The sequence below is a fragment of the Acinonyx jubatus genome, chromosome D1, assembly GCF_027475565.1.
Source record: "Acinonyx jubatus isolate Ajub_Pintada_27869175 chromosome D1, VMU_Ajub_asm_v1.0, whole genome shotgun sequence".
Taxonomy (NCBI): domain Eukaryota; kingdom Metazoa; phylum Chordata; class Mammalia; order Carnivora; family Felidae; genus Acinonyx; species Acinonyx jubatus.
In genome coordinates, this window is record NC_069390.1 from 104,939,181 (window position 1) to 104,966,466 (window position 27,286).

At 42.6% G+C, this 27,286-nt stretch overlaps 1 pseudogene; it reads right to left on the minus strand.

Annotated features, from left to right (window-relative positions):
• Window positions 1-517: 517 nt before the first annotated feature.
• LOC106984478 (elongation factor 1-alpha 1-like) overlaps window positions 518-27,286 on the minus strand; it is a 49,095-nt pseudogene continuing 22,326 nt past the window's right edge.

The following is a 27,286-nucleotide window of genomic DNA, read 5'->3' on the forward strand; positions in this document are numbered from 1 at the left end:
CACCAGACAGGCACCTTTTGATGCGATACAATATACATTCATATAATCATGACTATGAAATCGATAATGTCCTTTAAATTTTTTTTAATCGCTGTTTTTGAGAGACATAGATAGACACCACGAGCAGGAGGGGGTCAGAGAGAGAGAGGGGGACACAGAATCTGAAGCAGGATCCAGGCTCTGAGTTGTCAGCACAGAGCCCGACGCGGAGCTCGAACTCACAAACGGCTAGATCAAGACCTCCAAAGTCGGAGGCTCAACTGACTGAACCACACAGGCACCCCTAGATTAGATAGTATTGAAGCCACGGGGAAGAACTCAGAAGACGGCAAAAGGTCCGAGGACACGTACCCAGGGCACCCCAACGTGTGGTGTGCCCAGTAATGTCACCATCACAGCCCAGCATCCTCCGGACCCTCTGGGCCCCTTATCTAAAGCCCCCCACTTCCTGGCCCGGTTCACAGCAAAAGGCTCTCCTTGTTTTCCCCAGTCGGCCCTGAAGCTGCCTTTATCTCACAAACCGTCTTCTTCACTTTCTTGCACGTGGCCTCACCTGCTTCCTTTAGCTTTTCGGTTTGCATTAGTCTTGCTGCCCCACCGAAACTGCTGCCTCTTGGAAAGCAGGGACTATGTCTGAGAAGTCCCTGTATCATCTTCAAACTCCGACAGAGAACTATTCAGTGCTCAGAAGTCCGTGTGGCTCGACAGGCTGAGGCTGCTTGGGAAACGCCTCGTGAGTTCACGCTGGCCCTGCTGTGCCGGCGACCCCACGTCTCCCGGCACATTCCCTCCACGGTGGTGCCACCGGGTGGGAATAAACCATTGCCTCCCGTGTCAGAGATTTAGTAAGTGCCAGATAATCTCCCAGCCAGGGAGGTGGGCAAACTGAAAAGTACAGGGAAGAGAAATCACTTTCTTGGTAAACAAACGGACCCAAGGCGATACAACACAAGCAAAACCCGAACTGCGTTGGAAGGGGAAAGGCCCCCAGCTCCCCCTCGGGGGGCCTGAGCGCACGATCTGTTTGCTGAAGGAGGCAAGCCAGTTTGAACACTAAAGAGCGTTGCTCCCTCTTACGTTTCTAGGACACGGACATTACCGTGAGGGTTATGGCACAGCGTTCTCCCTGAACTTCTCTTTCTTGCTTGAATGTTACAAGCCCCCTGCAGCCTTAAAGAGCTGTTGGATCGTTAGCTGCGGCCAGAATGCTGGCTTCTTAAAGCCCAAGCTGCGTCTGGCCGGAAGTACAAAAGACAAAGAGGTTGGCAGAACAGAGGGCAGTGAGGGAGGAAGGAAAATGGAAGGGAAGCCGTGCCCTCAAGCCGGGGACCCAAAAGGCAGCCCGTGGCAGCAGATGTCAGGGGGGAAGGATACGGATGGTGAATGGGAAGGAGTTGAAACTATCAGCCACAGAGATAAGACAAGTCAAAAAGGAACAGAAAACCACAACATGGGACGTGGATCCGAGAAGACAGTGAATGCGAAAATGGAAAGAACAGGTGAAGGGTGGATCGGTGGGGAAATGAGGTGCTAAAATGGAGAAAAACAATAACTCTTTTTAGAATATACTTTGAAATACTTAAGGGTCTTTGGGTTACTTGGCCAAGAGTGATGAATAGAAATGACTTTAATGGAGCTAGACAGAATACATTATTAATTAGCTTTAGTGGTAGAGCATGTGCTTGAATTACTTTGGACAAGTAGAGAAATTAAATAATATATAATTTGTATGATTCATGAAAGTCACAAGGAAGGAATTGTTTTTGGTTACTATAATTAACACAGACTTACTGACGTGTCTGTACTTAGGTCAATCAGTGAGTTTTTGTCAATATTTCTGTTAGTAATGAGACTGAACTATGGACTCTATGGTGTGCCGAAACCAGTATGAACAACAAAATGGGAAGGAAAGGAGTGGTTTCTTTTTGAGGCCTCCTGCACTGCAGCATTTCCATGTTCTTTGGCTCTGAATGCAAAATTCTAAAACCTAAAATAATTGGGAAGATCTGGCCATGGTCAAAATGGAATTATAAAAGCGAAAACGCTTTACTACGATTCCTGAGAGCTCAGTCAACTTTTAGAGACAGATGAATATCCATGTATCTATTTTGTGTACAGTCAGCAATCCAGAAGGCAGCAGGGTCCCATGGACCATCTACCCATGGTCCACTCATGGCCTATCGGGGCTGCTGGAAATGGATAGTCCATTTTCTGGACGAGTCACATGAAGGAGGGTGGGGGAGAAGATAGGATCATTGACCATAAACCCATTAGTTTTGTTTCATTCCAGTATTACTTTTGGCTTTTGCTGGCACAAGTGAAATTAAGAAAGATATCTCAAAAAATATTAGGTCTGAAATAATTCAATTGAAAAATGGGCTAAGGACTTGAACGGACATTTTCCCAACGAAGATGTATGGTAGTCAGCCAATAGGTTTATGAAAAAGTACTCAATGTAACTTATCACCAGCAAGATGCCGATCAAATTCACTATGAGATATCACATCCCATCTGTCCAGATGGCTATTATCAAAAATAAAACAAAACTCAAAAGACAACAAATGCCGGTGAGGATGTGGAGAAATCAGAATTCCTGCATACTACTGGTAGGAATACAAAAAAGCAGACCCTATAGAAAATAGTATGGAAATTTCTCAAAAAACCAAAACAAAACAACTACCATATGAGTCAGCAATCCCATTTTGGGATATTTATCCAAAAGAATTGAAATTAGGATCTGGAAGAGATACTGGCACTTCTTTGTTCCCTGCAACACTATTTACAATCTCCAAGATGTGGAAACAACCTAAATACCCACTGGAAGAGAATGTGGTATATAGGTACACGGGAATACTATACAGCCTTGAAAAAGAAGGAAATTCTGCAACATATGGCAAAATGGAGAAACCTCGAGAACATCACGCTAAGTGAAATAAGCCAGTCACAGAAAAACAAATACTTCATTATTCCACTTATATGAAGTACTTACAACACAGGAAAATTATTAGAATCAAGTTGTGGAATGGTGGTTGGCAGGGGCTGAGGGGAGGGGGAAACAGGCATAAAGTTTCGGTTAAGCGAGATGAATGCATCCTAGAGATCTGACCCACAACATGTACACTTAAAAATGTGTTAAGAAGGTAGATGTCATGTGAAGTGTTCTTACCACAATCAAATAAAGTCAAACAAATAAGAACAAAACAAAAAAGGTAAGAAAAAAGCTTTTAAATTGATGCTACTTTTTTTAAAATTCAAGATGTCCAAATATATTTTAGATATAAAGAAACATTTATTTAAGGAGTGCCAAAAAAAAATCAGATCTGAGATTTCGTACGGTTAGCTACAAATATCTGCCAGTCTTCTGACACCAGTGAGCTAAGTGGCTTGTTTCTGTGGCCACTTTTGGATTCCTTGGTACACTAATCTATTCTCTGGTTTCAAGGCCTTTGGGAACTCTTTTTTAGGTGGTCACATCAGGTCCAGTATAGACTGTGGGTAAGGTCACCCTAAAATATGGAGAAAACTGACCATGGCTTTGAACTTGTTTAGGAAGCTCCGAAAATCCCAAGAGAGGGAGGTGATAATAGGTTTTGTGAATGATGCATGATCTCTGGAATGAGCTTGCTCCCTCAGTAGCTCGGGACCGGTTGGTGCCCTGAACAACGAAAGACCCTGGATGGGGACTCCAGCAAATGTGGACCCCTCTCCAGTGTTGTCCTCACTATGGCTGTTGGCTAGGCAGCAACGACTTGGGGAGGGAAGGTTGCACAGTCCCTTCTCAGAATTTTGGGAGCAGAGCATCCATGATAGAGGAAGTAATAAGAATACAGTAAATACACATCCCCGGTAGAAGACCTGTGTTGCACCTTCCACTTGCTGGTCAGGGCAGGCACCTAAGCCACAGAGAGGGTGGGAGATTGTTTCAAGTTTGCAGCCAGTCAGAGCGGAAGCCTTCTGTCCCAAGAACGGCGTTCCTTATGCACAACCAGAAATACTCCATGCCTTCAAAGGACAAAAAGGGACCAATAAGATAATGCCCGTAACCCCCGACCCCTGCCTTGACCCTTGGCAGGTGGCCACTCTATGCTGCACTTTACTTACAACTTATCTTTTCAGACGCAGCCTCCTCTCCTCCTCCCGGGACAGTAGGTAGTGAAAGGGACACTCCCTGTAGAGAATGACCAGCAAGGCTTTTCATCAGAGCACAGGGAAACTGTGTTCCAAACAACTCCACACTTGTCTTAATAGGCACGACCTTTACTCCTAGGACACATTTTTCACTGTCCTGTCTGCCGTGTAGCCTGAATCAAAACAGTGATTCATTAGAGTTTTTCACATTCTCTCTTTCATTACTAGATGGACCCTTGGGTCATTTATAGGTTGGACCTTGGCCCCTCTCTTCCTTTATTTACAAAAAAGCATGAACGCTCTCCCTGTTCATAGGGAGGCCTGGCTCACTTTCGTCCCATACCCTTTTGTTCACAAGGTCAGTATGTTTGTCTTCTCTCCTCACAGAGATTACTTTTTACGTATCTGATGAGAAGGATGCCCAAAGAAGACCTATAAGGGCCCTTGTCCCTCTGTGGCTTGTTAAATCCTGGGTCGCCTTGTCTTTTGCCTGCCCACCTCTCATGTGGCCTAAAGTGTTTTTCTCTGGGAAGTAAAATTACGGGGAGTGGGTTTTGGCTCAGTGTAAGATGAGCCATTAGCAACTGGAGGCATCTGAAAAATAAGGGGGCTGTTTCCAGTAGTGGGAATCTTCTTGGCCTCTGAGGTTTGTGTACCAATCACTGACCACATGTCAGAGACAACGTTAGGAAGGATTAGAGAATCAGATTGGGGCGGGTCAAGCGTGGCAAACCTCTGAATATTTTTTATGCTCGGGATAAGGAAAGAGAACAGAAGTGAGACAGTCTCACAGGGCTGGAGGATCCCTCAGGTTCCTTTCCACCTTATTCTATATCTACATGCATATACCCAGACAAGTTTTAGACAAAAAAGCTTGTTTCTTAAGAGTTTTGACCTGGAGCGATCTTTAGGGATCATTTTTGCTCAGCTTTTCTTTCTTTTTTTTTTTTTCGAATAGAAGAAAATTAGGTTCCAAAAGGTGAAGTATTTTTGTTTTCTAAATACAGCTAGTTCTGTTGTTTATTAAACACACACACACACACACACACACACACACACACACACACCAGACATGCTCTATGGGTTACAGAATACTCAGAACATTTATGGCATGAAGGTGTTCTCAATTTCCCTCCTGACTGCGGCTGGAAATTCCTACTTCTCCATCTGCTATTACAATTACGGTTTGGGAAAAGGCCTAATTTTGCCCCCCGTGTAGAACACCCTGATTCATGAGACATGGAAAGAAACTGGTGGTGGCAGCGTGGGTTTCTGCTAAGACCTCAGAAGCATCATCCAAGAGGAAATAGCGTAGCAACAGGCAGGAAGGTAGTGAGTTGTTTCCATGGTGTGATTTAAGGGGGTACCATGGCTACCATTTCCTATACCGGTGCCAGTCACCTTTCTGTAAGAATAGTTTCATTGCTTTGGGCCTTGAAGGCATTTGTAGTCTTAAGAGTTCTCTGTCCAAAAATCACAGTTAATGTATCTAATTCTATCAGTTAATGGTTAAGATAACCATTAGCACTTTGAATATCTCCTAGATACTGGGCCCATAATTACCTCTTTTAATTTGCTAGTTGATACATACTTGAGAGGAAATCTCTGCTGGGAATGGTCTACAAACTAGGAAACTGGGGGTCGGGTACCAGGATGATTAGGAAGGGGAGCTCTGGATTCAGATGGAATCTATTATCTGCTGTTGATTAGTACTGTGACCTTAGGAAAGTTAGCTAGCTGGCGTATGTAATCCCAAATTTCTTTATTTGTAAAATAGGGGAAATAATAACACCCCTTGGGTTTATTTTTTAACCATTTTTTAAGTTTATTTATTTATTCTGAGAGAGAGAGAGAGAGAGAGAGAGAGAGAGACAGGAGGGAGAGAATCCAAGCAGGCTCTGTGCTGTCAGTGCAGAGCTGGATACGGGGCTTGAACCCATGAAACTCTGAGATCATGACCTGAGCTGAAATCAAGAGTCTGATGCTCAATTGACTGAGCCACCCAGGTGCCCCTAGGGTCATTTTTGAGAATTGGTTTAATAATGCCTGTCAGGCACTTAAGAGAGTGCCAGGCATGTATGAAATATTCCATGAATGGTAATTACTTCTGCTATAATATCAAAATTGAGGAACAGACTTGAACAGGGGAGGGAAAAGGCACCAAAGAAGAGTCGTACCCTCAAAACAGGTTTTCCCAAAGTCAACTTGATCCAGGCAGTCTTATCACCAGGGAAAAGGCTGTGTGTCAGAGCAAAGCCAAGGAAAGCAGCCATGTGGACCATGTTGAAAGGAGTCCTGTCCTCCACGCAAGGGCGTTTGCATGGCATCTGGTGTTTTCAGTCTGTCTCCTAGTCTCATTATTCCCCTCATCCCACCCTTCCTTGGAATTTCTACCCTCCGGATAATTAGACACAGTGTCTCTTCTGTCTGGAAAACATTCTGCTCAACTGGCCTGCTTTACTCTTCCTTGGCTTTCCGGTCTCGGCTTAGATGCAACTTTCCCAGGGAAGCCCCCACTAGGCTGGGTGGAGCCCCTCTCGTGTGTTTCCCCACAGCACCCGGACAGAGAACTTACCACCTTCCCTATAATCGCTTGCTCATGTGTGTCTTCTCCACTAGGCTGTGAATCCACTGAGAGCAGGAAGCCAACTTCTAGCACAGCAAATTGGGCGTTAAGAGCAACTCAGCAAGTTCCTATTATCTAAGCAAGTGAATGAATGACTTATAGGCTGAGGTCTGAGGTCAGGGAAGTTGCTTTGGATTTATCCTTGCACTCCCACTTTACGCGTCAAGGAACAACACATAAGATCGTGTTGCTGAGAGGAAAAAAATGCTCATCAGGATGATACCACTATTGTTCTCCTTTTCCCTTGTAGAAACGGTCCACAGATTACTTAAATGTCAAAACACAGAGGGCTCTTCCTAAACTTAAAAATAATGCACTTAGGAGCCATCTCTGCTTACCAAATGGACGGCTGACCAGGATCTTGGGGCTTTATCAGATGAAGAAAAACGTGTATCTGATTCATTTGCCGGTGGACATGTCTTCCAAAATCATTTTTTTTTTCAACTGCGGCATTAAATCGCTGTGAAAGGGAAACTGATTTGGGTTTCTTCTCAGCTGGATTCTGTGCTATTTTGGAAACAGAGAGTCTGGATTACTTTCCCGAACATCGGGACTTTTCCAATTTAGCTCGTGACCTCGTCTTCATCAGTGGTTGACATAGGGTAACCATATATTTAGCATTCAAACCGAGGCACTTCTGAGCTCCAGCCTGTGCCCGAGGCCTGGGTACGGTTCCTCTTTGTTTCATGTGTTTGACAACTGAAAGAGGAATCACAAACCTAACTTCCTCTAGAACAGAAGGCATTGGGAGGGCGCACTTATCAATATGGAGTTTCAGATGCATGTGGGGTTAAGAACCTTAGTCCAGTTGCTATGCAATAGGGCTTTGGAATGGAAGAAGAACAACGTGCAGAGGTGTGGCGTTTATCTTTCTGTTAAAAACTATTCAGCAAAGATTTCCAACTTAAAAAGAACACGTGCAAGTCAACTACAAACAAATGCGAGATTCTCCTCACCCAGTTTCCCCAACTGTTAATATTTCACTGCATTGGCTCCATTTCTCCCCCTCCCTCTGTGTGTGTGTGTCTCTCTCTCAATCGTATGATTTGGAAACAAGAGAGGGAAGTCCCTGCTTCTGATTAAAACCATGGGGGCCGTATCAGCAGGAAGGCTTGGGAAACAACCAAGCAAGAAAGGCTGGAAATTGGAGAACAAAAGTAGTTTTGTAGGCAACCTCTGTTTGCCTGGCACTCTGCTAACTGCTTTGCAAACATCCCCTTTTTAAATTCTTAGAGGAATCCGCTGAAGTGGGTATTATTCCCACTTCCAGACAAGACACTGAGGATCAGAAAGGATAAACAACTTGCTCAAGGTCACAGGGCCAGGACGTGGGCTGTGCCTTGAGCGTGCCATTTTAAAGCTCCTCCTTCCATTATTGTCCACCTTGTCATTGCAAAAACAGTACTCCACTAGGAAATAAAATGGCCCAACTCTGCCCCTAAAGCTGTGTGATGTCAGTGAAGCCAGTTTACTTGATAGGAATTCAGCTTTCTCGACTGTCAAAGGAGGGAGGCTAGGTTAGAGTAGGCATTTAGCTAGGTTCCAATAGGACAGCTGGAGGTCAGCAATGAAGTCATGGCTGGCTGTTGGGACAGTCAGAACCTGTCCTGGCAGCTCTCTGCAAGAAGCCACATCCAACCACACAGGCCCAAGATGTGGTGCCATGACAGGAAACCCCTGACCAAATCAGGAAGAAAAAGCTGAAACCCTGTTTCCTGGCCCTAAGTGATGAACACTCCTCCCCTAGTTAACAACTGCTGATAAAAGATAGAAACCCAAACCCTGAGGACACAGCTCTCTCTCTCTCTCTCTCTCTCTCTCTCTCTGGGTCTCACCAGCTCTCTCTCTCCAGAGTGTACCTTTTGCTTTAATAAACTTTCCCATGTGTATTACTCATCCGCTGTGCCGCTGTGAATTCTTTCTGGTGACAAGATCAGGAAGCTTCCATGATTCCTCAGGGCCTGGCTGGGTTGAGGCCCCAGGGCCCGGGTCTCCCCAGTTCACCCCGCAACAGTTAGACTACCTTAATCTCAAGATTCCTTCCAGCTCCAAACTCTTTGAATAATTTAGGAAATGTAATATTTTTGTTGGCTCACTAACACAAGTTTTACGGTACACATATTAAGGGGTACCGTAAGAATGGGAGAAATGGGACTTAGCGCATATTTAGTTCGGTAGCAAAGTAGGGGTTTCCTCCTATCTGTCAGGAAGTCTGCTTGGTAGCCTTTTGGCAGCTCCTATGGGTCCTTGACCTTTTGCTATTTTCCCCTCTGCTGGCCACGGCCACTATGCTTGGACCTTCCGGTCCAATTCTGAAGGACAGGGGTTGAGAGAACCTCTGATGGATAAATGAAAGGAGTGATTGAAGGACTCTATTCCTGTTCACAGGCTTGGTTTTGAACTCACCCTTAGTGGCCCGGAAGTCATCTTGTCCATGTGTAAGTTGCCCTAGGTGGTCCATTCATCTTCAGACAGTTCTAAATATGAAAAAAAAAAATTCTCTCCTAAATATTTGACTTCCCTTCAGAAACTAGAGTACGCATACCCATAGACTGATGCAATAATGCTCCAGGAGGCCCCTACACAAGCCCGTACAGTAAATACAGGGTAGCACCCATTGTTTCAAATTAAATTTTGGTGACAAAAAAAATGTATTTTTTTTGTAAACTTACACACTGATGTCTTATGAAGCAGCCTAAAGAGTCCCATAAATTTTTAACGTAGAACCTGGGAACTACTGACAATCTTACCATTGCCCTGATTCTTTTGCATTGCCCTCCCCACCCCCCCCCCCACCCCAACTCCGGGAGGGGTGGATCAGGAGGAAAGCAATCTCTTTCTTCTGTCATTAAGGATGCTGGGGTGTGAACGTTTGAGAGGCAGGGATATTTAAGGAATAGAGCATAGTGCCCAGCATATAGTATGTGCTAAAGATATAGCCATTATCGTTACTATTGTTCTATCAAGCTCAATTATCTTTTTGTATAATTTCTCAACCTCAGCTCTGTCTAACTTTTTGGTATTGTTTTGTTTCTTCACAATAGGAATTCTTTTAGCATTTGGCATCCAGGGAAGGCAGACCGAAACTCAATCTCATTTACTTGAAATCTACCCCTTGGTTCCAAACATCATTGGTTTCAAATCTATTCCTTGGGAAGACAGAGAAAGCCAATGACACATGACCATGACCAGTATGTGATGGCAGCTATGCTCTCTCTCCTGAGACTTTTTCTTCCTGACAAAAAATTCCTATTCCTTCAACTCTTCTTTGTATAATAATTTTTATCCTATGGTTTTATCAGGATGGTTGTCTTACCATCCTGGTACTCCCCCCACCCCCCCACCCCCCACAAAAGATACTCTACTTTATTTATATCTTTCTCAAAGAACTGATCCAATAGTCCTAATAGGTGTCTCTTATTTGCACTCTGTGCCTTCAGCTGGAGGCTGATCGGCCTCAAGAATTTGTTCACTGGTACTAACTGGAAAGTGATATAACCTATTAAATAGTTCAAGTTATTTGATGGTTCAACCACACCGAGATACGACCTCACGCTAGTCAGGGTGGCTAAAATCAACGAATCGGGAGACTATAGATGCTGGAGAGGATGTGGAGAAACGGGAACCCTCTTGCACTGTTGATGGGAATGCAAACTGGTGCAGCTGCTCTGGAAAACAGTGTGGAGGTTCCTCAAAAAATTAAAAATAGAACTACCCTACAACCCAGCAATAGCACTACTAGGTATTTATCCAAAGGATACAGGAGTGCTGATTCAGAGGGGCCCGTGCACCCCAATGTTTATAGCAGCACTTTCAACAACAGCCACATTAGGGAAAGAGCCCAAATATCCATCAACTGATGAGTGTATAAAGAAGAAGTGGTTTATATGTACAATGGAATCCTCCTTGGCAACGAGAAAGAATGAAACCCTGCCATTTGCAGCAACATGGATGGAACTAGAGGGTACTATGCTCAGTGAAATAAGTCAGTCAGAGAAAGACAGACATCACATGTTTTCATTCATATGTGGAACCTGAGAAACTTAAAGAAGACCATGAAAAAACAGTTACAAACAGAGAGGGAGGGAGGCAAAACATAGGAGACTATTAAATACAGAGGACAAACTGAGGGTTGATGGGGGAGAGGGGAAGACGGGTGACACGCAATGAGGAGGGCACCTGTTGGGATGAGCACTGGGTGCTGTATGTAAGTGATGACTCACGGGAATCTACCCCCAAAACCAAGAGCACACTGTATACACTGTATGTTAGCCAATTTGACAATAAATTATATTCAAAAAAGTAAAGGTATATGACTATTCAGCACTCGTTTCCTTCTTTTGTTTCCTTTTTTTTTTTTTTAAAGTAACCTCATTTCCTTTTTAGGAATTATCTCTTCCCCAGCAGCTACTGTCTGTTGGGATTATAAACAGGAGTCCTGTCTACTCCTCCCCAAGAACTGGGTAATGACGCGAATTAGGCCAATCTGCTATTCTCTGCCTGGAACTTGAATCTTGAACAGAAGGACAATAACGCTGGAAGTAGTTGGACTTTCTTCCCGCCCTAACAAGGCTCCTTGGTCATACGGTTCTTGTATGATCACCGCTCTGGCTCCCGCTTGCCAGCCTTCCGTGCTTTCTCTGAGCCCCACGTTCTTCCAGTACTTCCCTTTGGCTTCCCTAGGCTGGACTTGCCATCTATCGCTTGCCATCAGAGGAGCTTAACTACCACTGCCATTGTCGTGGCGGTGTGCCTGTCTACTCTGTGAAGACTGTGCAACGTCTCTCCCTAAAGGTGTCTTTCATACTTGTTCACACAACTTAAAACATTGCAGATCATCTCCTGCCTTTATCTTTTAACCATAATTTGCAATCTACCTCGATTTCCAGGAGGCTGAACCCAGGGTAGAGAAGTCCGAATGCGTTGCCATCTTCCTGTCTTTCCAACGAGATGACTCTCTAATTTTTACCAGGGAGTCCATTAAACAAAGCCTCTATTTTTTTTTTTTGATGGAACATAAAAGGTTAGTGGCCTTTTGAAAAGGCAAAATGTCTGCCTCTTAAATGGGAACGTGTCCGCTCAGTTGTGGAGTCGCGTGGGGCGCAGGGCGTCGTGTTCTCTTCTAAGCAAGGCTGGGGGAGTAAGGAGCACATGCCACTGCCCAAATGTCAGTGTTCCGCGGTTAAGTCAGAGCTCATTCCTTTGCTGCTGTTGAAATGACAAAAGGAAAGCAGGTATCCGAGCATAAGGCTGAAATCAGTTCTTCAGGGAGGGTGAAGGCGTTGTCACTGAAGTGGCCAAGCACCCTGAGGCTGGTGGTGTAGTGTTAAAGTGACACAGTGATGCCATCCAGCTTCCAGCTTGTACTTGACCCCCATCTGGTCAGACAACTTGGACGCGCTGGGGTCTGCACTCATCTCCTTCAGGTTCAGATTTTTGTTACTATGGTGTCGAACTCTTTCCTTGCGGATGAGATCTTAGTTGGATACTTGCTCGGGATTGCCGGCTCCTTCCTCTGGGAAGTGCATGCCGAGACAGAGTTGGTGCGAGGAGCTTCTTGGGGGTACCATCTGCGAAAGCAGGAATGGAAAGGAAGCACGATTGAGCAGGGACAGCCCCAGGCCACCGTGCAGATCTGAGAGGCTCTGTTAACCCAGTAAGGAGCTCCCATTACATCCAGAAAGCTTGCTGATTTCAGCAGTCCCGCTTTGGGTCCTATATGCTCATCTCATGGATGAGACAGGGGACTGCCCCGAAAGAGAGCGGCATCCATTCACAGTCTGTGGACCCTGCAATAGCTAAGGCCTACAGGTATTGAACTTCCTGCAAATGAATGGAGATGTGAGCAACGGACTTCCACGGCTGTCACACTGCCCCTCTGAATTGTGTCCTGATCCATTCATGCAGAATTCCTCAATGCATGCACTCTGGGGCCAGTGCAGGTTTGAATCCCAAGTTCCAACAATCCTTGCTCATGTGTGACCTTAGAAAAGAATGTTAAAACTCCTCTGTGCCTCATACTCCTTATCTTTAAAGTGGAGATAAAATCAGCAATACTCTTATAGGATTATTGTAAAGCACTTAGAAAAATGCTTGACATGGTATATATTGTATGTAAATTAGACATACATGTAAAATGCTTGCAAAGTATATATTTGCTATTATGTGTTTGAATGTCAACTCCAAGCCAATCCCATTGATCGGTAGTGTTCAAAAGACCCTCTTTGAACTAGCTTAGTTGTTTGTGAAACTATGATTACAATTTACCTTTCATTGAAAGTACATCTGAGAGACTTGGGGGACACTAACTAATGCCCCAATTACTAATCACTGATTAGTAATGCCTTAGCCATGCATCATGTGCAGACTTCATTGTTTCTGGTTTTTGTTTTGAAAGATTTTTTTTTTAATTTTAGCTCTATTGAGATATAACTGCTATACAAAAAATTACACACATTTAATGTATACATCTTGATGAGTTTACACATATGCATACAACTTACACCCATAATACCGTCACCACAACGAAGGTAACAAACATATCCATCACCTCCAAAAATTTCCCTCTGTGTGTGTGTGTGTGTGTGTGTGTGGTAAGAACACGTAACGTGAGCTCTATTCTTTTAACACATCTGGAACTGCACAACAACGTATTGTTAACTGTAAGTACTAGGTTTTACAGTGGGTCTCCAGAACTTTCTCATCTTATATAACACAAATTTTACACCCATTGAAAATCAATTTCCCATTCCCCCCACTATACACAGAAGAAATAATCTGGCAAATTGCAATACAGCAGAAGAACAGCATTAGATTTTCATATCAGACTGTCATGATTTATGGCACATTTTCAGAAATCAAAACCCTATTCTAAAAAGAGGAGAAAGAAGGAAGATGTGCAGAAATCTCTACTCTGAAGACTCAGGATCAACTAAAACTCACTCAGTTCTACTGAATAGGGAGTTAGACCATCTGAATTCTAACCCCAGCTCTCCATAAAGTCTTTGGATGATCCTGGGAAGAATCATATGTTGTTTCTCTGGGCCTTAGCTTATTCATCAGTGACTTCTATCATAATTTCAACCTCAATAATTTGTAGAATTTTGGAACAATCTTTTTTTTTTTTAAGTAGGCTCGCCACTCAATGTGAGGCTTGAACTCACAACCCTGAGATCAAGAGTGTCATGCTTTTCCGAGTGAGCCAGTGAGACACCCCAGTACTCTGTAGAATCTGGAAGAAAGGACAAGGGCGTAGCACTTTGGAAGGGAAAAAAATAAAGCAGTATTTGTTGTATTGATTCCTTTTCTTTGTCTACTCGTTACAAAGTTGTGTAGGTGCTGTGGTCTAATCTGTGTGAGACACATTCCCCTGTAGTACCATTTACGATGAGAAGTAAGGTACGTGGTAAATCACCGAACTAATTTTATGGAAACAAATTGTTGTAATAATACTATTTTCAATGGCTTTCTTAATGCAGCCTTAGTTTGACAGGTGAAGCCAGGTGGGGCTCACATTGATTTAACCAGGCTCACTTGATAACCTTTTACAACAGGGAACTGGTAACCACAGTGACAATTATTATTTTGTTCATCTTTCAAGCTCATTATCTGCCCACTGTTTTTTGTCACTGCCACCAACAGGGTGGATCCATCCATAATCTGGGCTTTCTCTCTCTTATTTTAAACACAAAGAAAACAAGGGCACAAGGAAAAAGAACAGTATTATAAAGTTTAATTTTATAAAGACCCTAGCTGAGGGCAAGTAAGTGTTTCTTTAATGGTACCATAACATTTCATTAATTAAATAAGTCTTTTCTGTCACCCAACATCGGGTTAGCTCTTGAGCCTAAGCGCTATGGTAGGTGCTAAGGCTATAGTAGTGAGTAAAAATCCACCTTGACAACCCATGGCAGAGTCAGACAAGGGAAGGTAATTCACAAAGACGTAAACGTAAGGGAAATGTACAGACAGCTCTGAGAATGTGAGCCCGGCCAGCCCTGGTCTGGGCTGGGGCAAGAGGCCAGGAAAAGTCCTCCTGAGGAATTGACTTTTGAGCTCAAAGATGAAACAAAAAGCACAGTCTATTCTGCTCCTCTGACACGTGTTTCTGTAAGTCCGATCGGCTCATGCATGATTGGTAAGTTGGAGAACGGTGCCTGTATAAAGTGAAAGTCACACTCTTTGACGATGTGGATTTTCTCCAGCAACTGCAACCAAGAAATGCAGCTCAAGGCAAAATCCACTCACAGAGCTGCACAGAGCCAGTGTGAGAGAATATGGCGGTGCGTGTGTTGCCCGTCTGTCCTGTTACTCCTCCCCCAGCCTGGACACAAGCTCTACTTTAGAAGTATTTAACTGTGGGTCCTTTGATCTTTGAGCATTTGCCCTTTCTCTCTGTAAATGGGGAAACTCAGTCCTTCTTCACCCTCCTTCATCATACAAACTTGAGCTTTTGGGGGAGATTCCCATATTTATAATAGCATTGCTTTATTTAGTAGGAATAAAATGTCATTTTAGTGGGATTGGTATTTTCTACGAGGATGATTACTGTTTTTTGGTGTTGTTGCTCAGATGAGAACATTGCATAGATTTTGAGTTGTGGGTCCCAGTTTCATTTTCCTTTAAGATTCTGCAAGGGAGTGCTTTCAAGTACCTCACAGCAGAAACACCTTTATTTGAAAGCAAACTCACAATTGAAAATTATATGCAACAACTATTCATTTGTAAATAAAACCCTTTTTCAAACAGCTCACCGTAGGCATGCTACATCTCAGCTTTTTGTGTGTGTGTATCTTAAGTATATGGCTTTTACTTCACCTTTTGAAACAATTGTGACATAGAGAAGTTATTTGACCTATTTAAGGTGACAACATGAGCCATACACTCTAAGTTCACAGGATGAACTTTGATAAATGTGGTCACCATCTCAAAAGGTACCCTCATGCTTCCTCCCGGTCAATCCTCCCCACCTCCATCCCAAACAACCATTGATCTCTTTTTGGATCACTATGGATTAGATCTGTCTTCTCTAGAGTTTTCTGCATCCAGCGGTCAAGTAGGTCCTCAGCAACAGCCTCTGCAACAGGTGTTAGTCGGGCTGATTACTTCTGCACACACTTGGCCAGTGAGGTGACATGAACCCAAAGAAGTTCTTAAACAACTTCCAGTTTTCCAAAGGAGTTGTACCTTGTTACCTTCTCCCTGGCAGTGAGTGACGGTTCCAGTGGCTTCACATCCTCACCAACGCTGTGTCTAGATCATCTTCTTAACTTTAGATGTGATTTGTCTATTTCTCCTTTACATTGTGTAGATTTTCACTTTCTCTGTTTTCAAGTTTTTTTTAAATCAAATATACCCGGGTTTGTGTCTTCCTGATGAAATGACTTCTTTTTTGTGCTGAAATATCACTTTTTATCTCAAGTAAAATTCTCCTGAAATTTACTGATACGTGTTTTCTAGTGGTTGCTCTAATGTGTGTGATACGCAAATGCACGTAATATTATGCCACATCACATATAATACAAGGATTGGACAAGAGCGTGTTTTCATTTTCTCCTCCTATTCTTTGTGCTATTGTTGTTCTGCATTTTATATCTAAATATACTATAAACTCCAATGCATTATTATTATTATTATTATTATTTTGTCTTAAGTGGTCAGTTACCTTTTCTGTAAATTTACAATTGAGAAAAAGACGTTTTCTACACGTACCTATATAGTTATCATTTCCAGCACTCTTTATTCCTTTGGGGAGAATCAAGTTTTCATCCGGTATAATTTTCCTTTTGTCAAAAGCACTTACTTTAATATTTCTTGCAGTGCAGGCCCCCTGGTGGCACTTCTCACAGTTTTTATTAGATGAATTCTTTATTTTGCCTTCATCTTTGAAAGATTTTTGTCACGTATAAAGTACTGGGGTTTTTCTTTTTTTTTTTTTTTTCTCTCAAGCACTCAAAAAATGTTGTTCTACTGTTAAGGCAGCCAGCCTCCAACGTGGCCATCCATGGTCCCTACCTCCTGGGGCTCATATGTCTGTACAGTCCTGTCCCACACTGAACCAGGGCTGTGCCCCATGTGATCAAGAGACTATGACTGAAACTGCAATATGTCACTTCTCAGACTGTTTAGGTAGTCACTGCATCTTGCCCTTGGTTCCTTGGAGCACTCATTCTGGATGCAGGCACTCACCATAACAGACGGATCTCAAGCAGTCTCACGAAGTGGACCACGTGGAGAGAAACAAACTAAACTGGTCAGTATCGGCTTGTCAGAGTGATACACTTGGGAAGTGGCAATCTCATGAAAACACCCAATCAGAGCTGCCTAAACGAGCTAGTCCCAAATTCCTGACACACAGAAATTGTGAGCAATAATGTTATTATTGTGGTTTAAAGCCACTAGATTTGGGGTGATTTGTTAAGCTGCATAACACAATTTTCTTTTGGCTTGCATGGTTTTTTTAAAAAAATTTAAAAATGTTTTTGTTTTATTTTTGAGAGAGAGAGAGACAGAAAGAGCATGAGCAGGGGAGGGGCAGAGAGAGGGAGACACAGAATCCAAAGCAGGCTCCAGGTTCTGAGCTGTCAGCACACAGCCTGATGTGGGGCTGGAAGCCATGAACCGTGAGATCATGACCTGAGCTGAAGTCGGTGCTTAACCGACTAAGCTACCCAGGCGCCCCTGACTTGTGTAGTTTTTGATGATCAGTGTATGGTCATTCTTAATTTTGTTCCATTCTATACAGTGTGCCTTTTTTTCTTTAGGTGGCTTTAGGATTTTCTCTTTGTTGCTGGTTTTCAGTAATTTGATTATGTTGTGCCTTGGTGTTTTGTGTGTGTGTGTGTGTGTGTGTGTGTGTGTGTGTGTATGAATCTTGCTATTTGTTGACATTCTTGGGTTCATAGTTTTGAACAAATTTGGAACATTTGTGGCCATTACTTCTTCACACACATGTATGTTAGACTGTTTGATATTTTCCCATGTGTCACCCGGTGTCCAAATTTTTTCCTCATTAGTTTTTCTTTGTTTCATTTTGGACAAAGTTTTGCTGCATCATCAAGGTCACCAATCTTTCCTTCTGCGAGGTCTAATTTGAGATTAACACTATCCAATGGATATTTTATTTTTCATCTGTAGAAGTTCCATCTGGAAGTTCTTACGTGTTAATCTTTTCCTATAAGCCATTAAGCATATTGAAAATATTTATAATACCTGTTTTAGTATTCTTGCTCATTAATTCCATCATCTCTGTTATTTCTGAATATATTTCCATTAATTTATTTTTTCCTCATTGTGAATCACAGTTTTCTTCTTCTTATGTTTATTCTAGTAATTTTTTTGGATGATGAAATGGTGAGTTTCACATTGTTGAGTGCTGGATTTTATTGTATTTCTTTAAAGAGTGTTGGACTTCATTTTAGCATGCAATTAAGTTACATGCAGGTTAGCTCGAAGCTCTTCTTAAAATTTTTTTAACGTTTATTGTTGAGAGACAGAGCATGAGCATGGGGGAGGGGGGCAGGGAGAGGGGGAGACACAGAATCCGAAGCAGGCTCCAGGCTCTGAGCTGTCAGCAGAGAGCCCGACGTGGGGCTCAAACTCACAAACTGCGAGATCATGACCTGAGCCGAGGTTAGATCCTTAACTGACTTAGCCACCCAGGCGCCCCTAGCTCAAGGCTCTTCTTAAAAATCCTCAATGGTAAATATCTAGAGTAGTTTTTCTCTGTCCTACTACAAGATGTGAGCTCTCCAGGATCTTGGCTAAGTGCCCTATGCATTCATCAACATCTCTTTACTCTGGCTTTTGGCAATTTGAAAGATTCCCAGTCCTGTGTGAGCTCTGGGACTCCTCCTGATTTAAGTTGCCTAGTAATTACTTATTCCCCAAGAAGTTAATTTTTCCTGGTCTTGTGGAGTCTCATCCTATGCCTGTTAAGATTGATATTCAGTTCACACTTCAAGCAGACTCCCAGACAGATTTCTGGTACTCTTTCTCTAGGTATCTCCCTCTTATCTAGTGTTCTGCCCTGTGAATTCTGGCCATTTCAGTCTCCCCAAACCCAGTCTGTCTCCTCAACTCAATGACACTTCTAGGCCCTGCTTGGGTTCCCCCTTGCTGCACTGCCCTCCAGAAATTGTCTCCAAGGCTAAAAGCGGGGGTAACTGTAGGGCTCACCTCATGGGTTTCCCTTCTCGAAGAGACCACAGGGCTGTGCTACCTGTTGTTCAGTATTGAAACCGCCTCTGTTGTTATTTTTTGGTCCATTTTTCTAGTTGTTTATGGTGGGAGGGTAATTCCAGAGCCCGTTCACAACCAGAAGTGGAAGTTCTAACCAAATGTTCTTGTTAAGAAGACCCTAAGACATGAAAAATCATCATGTCTTTCACAGTATTTGTATCCCCGTGTGCCGGCACACAAAGGTAATCATTTCAATGACTGCATTTGTGACATGTTCTGGAAAAGTCTATTTATCGCAGGCCCCCACAAAGACACAACCTTTGTGGTGTAGAATGAGACCAATCTGATGCAACCCAAATTGGCGAGCTCTCTCTGTCTTCTGGTCAGTCCTCTTACCATACTCATGGGCTCTGAGTCTTATTTCCAGAGTCTTCCTCAGAGGGCAGGGAGGCCAGATGCTCTGTTTGTGACGACAGATTTTTAGATTCTAGGGGTATGGTTCCATGTGCTATATTGAATTCAGGGTTACGATATGTCTTCTTAAGATATTGTGCCTTTTGGGGCACCTGGCTGGCTCCGCTGGTGGAACGTGTGCCTCTTGACATTGGGGTTGTGAGTTCAAGCCCCATGGTGGGTGTAGAGACTATTTAAAAATAAAATCTTAGAAAACAACAACAAAAAAAGATACTGTGCCTTTATGTTTTACTGGACTTAGATGCTGTTACAGTCTGACTTTGCCCCAGCACCGTGACAATGCTGCATCGTCCTCACTGTTCTTACTCTAGGCAAAAAGAGCCCTGGCTAGAGCCAGGGAAGAGCTTCTAGTTTGGACACAGTTGTTCTGAGAGGGAAAATGACTCTTTTCCTGATCATTAGCAATAATAATAAAATAATAACCACTTCTACCATTACCCTAACAAATAATTCCCTAGTAGTAGGAATGATAGATAGAAATCATTATGAAGGATGTATGTTGAATGAATGCACAAACCAACAAATGTTATTACTGATAGTCAATGGATGCTGGATCGTAAAGGATGATAAAATGCTGGCACAAGATATGCCCCTCTTCTGCCCAAAAAGTCTCTTCACTAGCCTAGGAGGGTCCTTTTTATTGAATCCACTCCACCGTCTGACAAAACATGCTACTGCTGGGCTTTCTTGAGCAGCCAAATACGTGCATTTCCAACTTCTTTTCAAAGCATTCTCCTCTCATTTCTAGCTGGCAAAAATTAAAGCATGGTAGGTCTCAGACATAACAAGGGGCATCATGCAGCTGAATGAACCAAGCAATTTTGATTTCTTATTTGTTCATCAGCCAAGGATTTCCTCCCCCCGCCCTTTTTTTTTGGAGCCTCACTCTTTATAGTTTCAGAGAAATCTCCTGTTTAGGAGGGAAAATCCCAGAAGATTAACTCACTCAGAGAGTTAAAAGACTATTTTCCTTTAAGCATTATTCAAAAGAAACTAATTATCTTTAGAGAGCTAGGAGAGTTTGCAGTGACCTCTCAGGCTGCATTTGTAGAGGCTTCATAGGATGATTTTTGATTGCTAAGCTATACTCATAGCATTTTTAATTTTAATAATCTTCTGTAAAATATTAAAACCAGATTCGCTGCAAAATATCACGGCAGCTGCTCTTTGGTTGGCCGCAATTGTGTATCTGAACTGAATGCTACTTTGAAGGTCTGTTGGCTCTATTAATTTGGTTCTGCTCTCCATTAAGTATATAGTTAAAAAGGAAAAGTTCTATTATTTGCATATATGTCAAGACCCTGGTTCATCTCTGTCATCACAAATGAGAAAAATATTGAACATTCCCTAGAAGGGAGACAACTGCATTCTTTAAATCCAGAGAAGACAATTTTAATAAGCTTGGTTCTTTCTAACAATTTTAAGACAACGGGAACAGATCTGGGAAATCGAGGGCATGTGACTTCTGGAAAAATAAGAGGCCAGCCTGACATGCTTGTCTAGGTGGTTATTTAGGTATAAGATTAGGAAAGCGGCACTCATTTTTATAAACTGGAAATGGAGAGGGCAGAGAAGAAAATCTCTAAGTAACACATTAATGTAGTGCTTGGAAAGAAGCTCACATTGGGGCAGTGCCTTGCATCATCCGTTTCTTGTGAGGATTGAATGAATTACTACATGAAAATGCTTCACACAATGGCTGGTAGGTAGGGAAAGTTCTCTAAGGGTCGTTCCATGTGATTACATTGGTTGACACAACGGCTGTCTGCTTCCAAGGTCAGTCATGCATTGGAAGTAGGGAAGTCTGTTTTCAGAGCTGTGACCATTTGGATCATAAAACTTCATGCCATTTGATCACTAACCTGGAAACCCATAAGGAAGCTGCAATGATTGATGTGATCAAGTCTTGCCATGCTAAAAAAATTTTCTGTGATTTATCTGTATGTCACTTTGGCTGCCTTTTTTTTTTCTGTCTTTTTCTTGTGTTGTCATAGTCCTTCAAATGGCCATTCAAGATGAATTAAAAAAAAAAGATGATGAGGGCACCTGGGTAACTCGGTTGAGCGTCCGACTTTGGCTCAGGTCATGATCTCCCAGTTGGTGAGTCTAAGCCCCCCATCTGGCTCTCTGCTGTCAGGGCATAGCCTACTTTGGATCCTCTGTTCCCCTACTCTCTCTCTGCCCCTCCCCACCACATGTGTGCCTGCTCTGTCTCTCTCTCTCTCTCAAAAATAAAAAAAATTAAAAAAAAGAAGGTAAGAAAAAAAAAAAAGATGACCAGAAGGGCAGTGATCTGGTAATTAAAGAAAGCAAGCAAAGTTATGCATTTTTCTCTAAGAACAGACCTAGAATTAGATCTCATAAGTTTTCATACATAAGGTTCTATTACAATTAACATCCAAGTAGTTGACAGGTTCTTTCCCCCCACACGGCAGGCTGGCCCTCCCTCCCTCCCTCCCTTCTTTCCTCCCTCTCCTGTCATTCTTTTCATTTTTTTTCTTGTTAAAATTTCCAACTAACTGGAGATCCTTTTTTCTTTTTAATAACTTTTTTCTACGTTATTTTTGTATTATGGTCGGACAGGGATGATACCATTGTGACAATTTGAAATTGTCAAAACTTACGTTGCTGGCTAACATCTGGTAAGATTTTGCATATGTTCTGCGGCAGCTTGGAAGGAGGTGTACCGGTGTCCTCTCTGAATGTGGCATTTATAAAGACGTTTGAGCCATTTTATTGCTCATTGATTATTTTCATCTACCTAATCCTTTAGGAATGCACTACTTATATTAACTTCCTCAGGTCTACAGTAATCTATTTTTAAACTTTAAAATGATAATATTATGGCATGTTACTGGGCACATCAATTTATGATAGAAAACATTCATTGTGAATGTTCTGTTTTTAAAAAGTTTTATTTATTTATTCTGAGAGACAGAGAGAGAGCAAGCACGTGGTCGGCGAGGGGGAGGAGTAGAGAGAGAGGGAGAGAAGATCCTAAGCAGGCTCTGTGTTGTCAACACAGAGCTTGACAAGGGGCTTGAACTCACAAACCACGAGTTCATGACCTGAGCCAAAATCAAGAGTTGGACGCTTAACCAAATGAGCCACCCAGGTGCCCCTCATTGTGAATTTTCACTCTTTAACAAAAGTAACTATAATATTTGACCCTTTTTCCCTTAATTTCTACTTTGATGTTTGTATTATAACTGATGTTTTCTTTTTGTTTTTGTTTTTGCAGTGAATATTGGCATAATGTATCTTTATTACATAATATATCTTAATTTTTCTGAGTACTTTTGGGTATATATCTTACCAAGAATGTAGAGGTGGATTTTGTTTATCTGACCCACTTAAAAGTTGTTTATTTTAATGGTGAGATTATTTCCTTTAAATTTCTTTTTATTACATATGTTTATTCTCTTATTTCATGTTTCTTTCTTCTCTCTGCTTCATTTATTCTGTATCTTGACATAGTGTTTGTGGAACTTCTTTAATTTTCTTTCGTAGTTTTATGGATTAAAGCCAATATTTAGTTTCACTAATGATTAAAAAAATTTGTTTTTGTGCATTTATTTATTTTTGAGAGAGAGACAGACAGACAGACAGAATGCAACGGGGGGAGTGGCAGAAAGAGAGGGAGACACAGAATCCAAAGCAGGCTCCAGGCTCTGAGCTGTCAGCACCGAGCCCGACGCGGGGCTCGAACTCATGAATCGCGAGATCAGAATCTGAGCTGAAGTCTGACACTGAGCCACCCAAGCGCCCCATAGTTTCACAAATGATTTATTTTAAATCCTCAGGTACAAACTTTCTCAGCTTATCAATATGAAATAATATCTCGTGACTGACACCTATTATGATGAAGAATTCATCAGGGACAACATTTCTTCCATTTTGCAGGGTTTTCTTGGTATCCTCTGGGAGTTCTTCCTAGATAATTCCTGAATTGTTAAAACAGTAGTAGTTTAGAATTTATTATTTCTACTTTCAAGAATTACATTTGCATCTTGTTTTATAACCTTAAGTGCCAGGTCGTTTGGATTTGGTTATGTGTTTTGACTCACGTATCGGGGACTTTCATGCCACTGTACCCCCACCTGTAACTTCTTTTAATTGTATCTCCTGTTTGCCACTGGTTAATGTTCTCAAGCCATTTTCCTCAGTAGAGTATGAGCTGTGTACTTTCTGAAGGTTTGCATATTTGATAAGATTTTTCTGTTATTGCTGTATGAAAAGGACATTTTACTGAATTATAGAACTCATGAGTCATGGCTATTTCCTTTAAAAATTATGGGTTCCCTTTTCTTTTGGCATCGAATGCTGCAGAGATATGTGACTCCAGTCTGTTGGGTTTTTTTTTTTTTTTCTCACCGATAACCTGCAGTGCCGGGTGTCAGATAATGTTATCAGTGGATTGTTCAGCAGGCTGAATACGGTAGGGAGGAAACAGGGTCACACGTAAGTCAGGAAGGGAGGGAATTTACGTGTGTGCCACGGAAGTTGTGTTTCCACTCTTTGCTGAAATTATTCTACTGGAAATTTTTTTGCATTTGTTTTATTGCTCAGCCTGGTCTCCACTCCAAGGACACAGGATGGGCCCAGCTTTCTCTGGGATCTTCCCTGGGGCTTTTACTCACCAAACGTGGAGCGTGGCTTGTCATTGTGGATGCATGTCGCTCTACACACGGCGCCCCAAATCATCTCTAATTTGGGAGTGCATTTTAATATATCAGGAGGAAGTGGCCAGGTACACAAAATTCTGGATGAGAGAAAACTTGGAGGGAGATCTCTCTTGGAGAGGATTTCATTGGTGGTCCTGCTCCAAACTACGTGACAGTAAAATAATTCCAATAGAAAAAGTGTCTCCGTAGGGGTGGTCTTCATCTTTCTCAGGGTCTTTTTGGCCCGTTCGCAATGGAATCGAGGGTCCTGCCTCTGTCCCTGTTTCAGGAAAATACTTCTCGAGGTTGGAACGAATCTGTGCTGCTGTTGGGAAACTGATTATGCAGTGAGCTGAATTGCTACAAGGTTTTCTGCTAAGCCCTAGGGTTGCTTTCCTGCCCCGCCCTTGAAGCCTCTGAAATCTGTGCATGTGTCCTATAGGCTGCTCACCCTCACCTCTTGCCCTCACTCTCATCGTTAGGATTTCTGGAGAAATCTGTCGGGACTTGCTTCCCTTCCTTCAACACGGCCCCACCTCCAGGGCAGGAAAACCGAGTGGGCTTTTGGTGAGATCTTTTGATTCTGTTTCACCTTTGTCTTATAGATCACATAATCCTCTGCTGACAACGTGTTACTTTCAGCACTGAGGACTTGTTTCTGATATTTTACTTTCATGATTTTGTCCATTTCTGGGCAGAGGGTTTGAAACTAGTTGTCTCGGGGTCACCTTCCCTAGAGTTTAAAATATTACTGAGAGGTTTTGCACAAATCACGATTCATCTCCTTCTTAGGAGTCAGAAAGATTCCTTGGAAAATCCTTTTTTCTGGTCACTCTGAGCAATGTGGCTTAGCTCATTCATTTTTCAACTGGTTCGTATTAGTTTTCTTTGGACTTTGCTCCCCCAAATTGATCCTTTTTTTTGAAAAATAAATATTTTCTTGGTAAATAAATGGTTTCAGTGGCAATAATAAATTCACTTGAATAGGAGACAATAATCAAGTCAAAAGAATACATGTTAGCTAATCATCAGAAAATCTGTGGCTATGAGGGCTGTCACTTAGAAATCCCAAGTCACTCGGAGGCCAAATCTTAAGCTACATCCTCTTATTTGTCCATGTGGAATAGGTCCCATGGTACCCGGAATCTGCAGAATTCTATAGATTCGCATCTTCTAGTCAAACCTGAGCCACTGGCCCATCGCTATGACTTTTAAAGGAATCTGATGAACTACAGGGGAAAATTTTGTCTCCCTCGGCAAATATTTGATTTTGGATGGCTCAGCATTTTTGCAATCACGATGTCACCTCTTCGGAGACCATAAAAATGTCAACTAAGATTTTCTGTGAAGACGGTATCTGATTTTGAATGGTAGGCTCTGTAGATGATGCAGAACACTTAACATCACCGGCATGTTCGAAAGCACAATGAATTATTATTCAGTATACAGCCATACTGAAGAGTACAGCCCGCGAGATGAAAGCTTTTCCCCGGAACACCAGGAAACAGGGTTCTATGTGGATTCTGCTGCCTCCGAACATATATAGGTCTGTTCTACAATACGTCCAATTTTTAGGGTGATTTCAGGGCCAGAAAAACAAACCAACACACATCTCAAGCGTGTCTCCTGATCCATGGTTTCAGGATTCCTCTGGCCTCAAAGAAGCCCAGGGGGCTCTCACCCAGAACTCGGGTGAGCCTTTCTTACCTGGGTCACAGAAGGGACGCTCCTTTTTTCGAGACCCGTCATCTACAGTGCTCTAACCACAAGAGCTCTGGAGCGGTGGGCTTGGGCCTGAAGGAAAGGAGAGTGATTGCAGTGAGTAGGTGTGCTTGTAAGCCTGCTTCTCCCTGGGCCACCTGTAGGGTGGCTGACAGACGGCAGAGCCATCAAGTATTGTGACTGGCCTCCCTCCAAACACCTCCCACTCGCCTGCAGACACAATTCGTTCTGTAGATTATCTCTGGCAAAATGTTATCTCCCTGGCTTCCCTGCGCCCTTGAGGGTGCTGCTGGGTATTTTTCGCCAGCTATCAGGTAATGAATACACAAAAAAGCAAACAAATCTCAAATATAACTGGGAAAAACAATCTACTGCAAATAATGTGATAATACAAAAGCAATGTGCAAGATTTGGGGATTATCTTTGTTGCTGTACATTATTGTTAGCACAGATGATGAGTTGACTCTAACAGTGTTGACTTGTGCATTCTGTCTGTAATTCCTCACCCGCTATTTCTCAAACAAATCCCTTATTTGATTTACGTACCAGCAATCACATTTCGGCTGCCTTCAACAAGGCACCTTGGCCGTTTTTTACTGAGTGTTATCTTTTCACTATTTCTACCAAATGAGGCTTAGATCTCACGTGTCATGTATTTATATTATTGTTGTTAAAAATTTTTAAATGTTTACTTATTTTTGAGAGACGGAGACAGAGTATGAGGGTGGGGAGGGGCAGAGAGAGAGAGAGAGGGAGACACAGAATCTGAAGCAGGCTCCAGGCTCCGAGCTGTCAGCACAGGGCCCGACATGGGGCTGGAACCCACGAACCGTGAGATCACGACCGGAGCCGAAGTCAGATGCTTAACTGACTGAGCCACCCAGGCTCCCTATTTACATTATTTTTTGAAGCATTTTTTTTCCCCTATAAAGATGTATGCATTCTAATTTATCTTGAAGGGAGTAAGAGTGGTGTCCTAATTTTGGACATTTTTTAATGTTTATTTATTTTTGAGAGAGCGTGAGTGGGGGAGGGGCAGAGAGAGAGGGAGACACAGAATCGGAAGCAGGCTCTGCACTGACAGCAGAGAGCCCGACGTGGGGCTCAAACCCACAAACCGTGAGATCACGACCTGAGCCCAAGGAGACTCTTAACCGACGGTGCCAACCAGGCACTCCTCTGTCTCTGACATTTCGTAAGCTGTTAGAGAAAACTGACGAGTGCAGCTCACTGTCTTTAAGTTGCATCAGCTATTTAATGAATTGAGTGAGAATATATTAAGCTTATTTTTAGAATGTTCCTTCTTATAAACGCAGCATGTACGTCATAGAGACTTAGCGGCCCCATAGTGTGGGAAGTGAACTTGTCAGATATCACTCTCTTTACAGGGTCAGGTCCGACTGAAACTTACAGAGGGAAGTAGGGGACAAGCAAAGAAAATTCCAAGTGATTCAAGGAGCAGTATTTATAAACCTCTGAGTCAGTAATGATT